At 39.0% G+C, this 1,637-nt stretch overlaps 1 non-coding gene across 1 annotated transcript; it reads left to right on the top strand.

The window, feature by feature from the left end:
* The first annotated feature begins 380 nt into the window (after positions 1-380).
* On the top strand, positions 381-453 carry trnav-aac (transfer RNA valine (anticodon AAC)). The gene has a single exon. It is a non-coding gene; the product is annotated as a tRNA-Val (tRNA).
* The last annotated feature ends 1,184 nt before the right edge of the window (positions 454-1,637 follow it).

Below are 1,637 nucleotides of genomic sequence, written 5' to 3' on the forward strand. Positions count from 1 at the left end.
GTTGATATTATTTTTGAACCATTTTTAATTTTCAAGTGTTGATTGTATTTCAGAGATATTTTTTGTTTTAATGTTAATTTTATTTTTGAACCATTTTTTATTTCTAAGTATTGATTTTATTTTATAGCCATTTAGCCAAGTCTCTGTAGAACCATTTGTCTCTGCTAATGACATCTTCAATACAATTTTTGATCCCAGGCTTAGTTTATGGACTGCAATGTGAAATTAGGCACAATTATAAGTCTGACAGTTTGTTCACCAAGTAACTGCTCTCTGAGAGGATCTGTGGTATAAGTATTTGACATTGCTCCATGCCCATCGTTGACATTAGTCTCTAACAAAATGTGGATCATCTACCAGGAACACTGCAAAGAGCATGAGTTTCTGTAGTGTAGTGGTTATCACATTTGCTTAACATGCAAAAGGTCTCTGGTTCAAAGCCAGTCAGAAACAGTTTTAGTATCACAGGTGTTTACTAAAGGTCAACAAGGGTTCTGTGGTGTCATGGTCTGTACTCTGAATACAGGCATCTGAGTGCAAACCTCAGTTGAAATTTTCATGCATTGCATCTCACATCATCAACTTTGGAACCTCAAACTGAAACAGAGCAGAGAAGTTCAGATTCTGTAGTGTAGTGGTTATCACGTTTGCTTTACATGCAAAAGGTCTCTGGTTCAAAACCAGAGAGATATGGTTTTTGTAGGTTATGCATCTCTTGGGGTGCAGTGAGACAACAAGAGCCTTCCTCCTTCGTGATGGTTCATTTGCCAATTGACTTAAATGTAGGGTTATTTGAAATCGAAGCTACTTTACTTCAATTACCAATTGGCAGTTCTATGGCGTAATGCACATGTGTCAAACTCAAGGCCCGCGGGCCACTAGTGGCCCAACGGCATTTCATAGGCCAATGATTGACTTAAAATAGGTTTTGAGCACGAATTGACTACAAACTACAACTCCCACAATGCATTCTGATTGTTACCACCCAACAAGCTGCTTATTGATTTTCCCAGCGAATAAAACTGAGACATCGACAAGCTAACATCAAAACGTCCAAGAAAAGAAAAATCGATTTACAAGTAAGACTGTGAATGAAGATGTGTGAGTTGGTGTCAGGGCGGCAGGTCTTGCTAGACGTTATCTTGACCGACAACATAAAAAAAAAATCGGTCATGTACTATTTTTATCCGTGAAATTACAATCATATTAGTCGCATTTTATGCGGTTTAGTTAATATTCACTGTGAATCTAGATCCCATCACAAATTAAGCAGATAAATGCATCTACATTTTTTTCGTAGTGACAAAAAGACCCCAATAACTTTTAATAAATTAAATTAAGCGACTTCACTTAAATTAGCATCACTTCACCCGCTGGGGACTGAACGCCCTTCCTCCTGGTCCCCATCTGCAGAAAAATCTGCGCTAATTCATCAGTCAGTTGGATCTGTCTGATCCAAACAGATCAAATGAACTCTGTGAGTGTTTTACCCTGCGCGGTCCGGTGTGCGCTTTTACCAGGAGTTTTATTTTTTATTTTTATTTTTGCGTGGTTTCGCTTCTCCGAAACGGTCAGATGTTACGTCTGCAGCTCCTCCAGAGCGCCGCTCTCCTGGGTAACGTGAACCCAGAAGGTTC

This window comes from Poecilia formosa, unplaced genomic scaffold (assembly GCF_000485575.1).
Source record: "Poecilia formosa unplaced genomic scaffold, Poecilia_formosa-5.1.2 Scaffold3299, whole genome shotgun sequence".
Lineage (NCBI taxonomy): Eukaryota > Metazoa > Chordata > Actinopteri > Cyprinodontiformes > Poeciliidae > Poecilia > Poecilia formosa.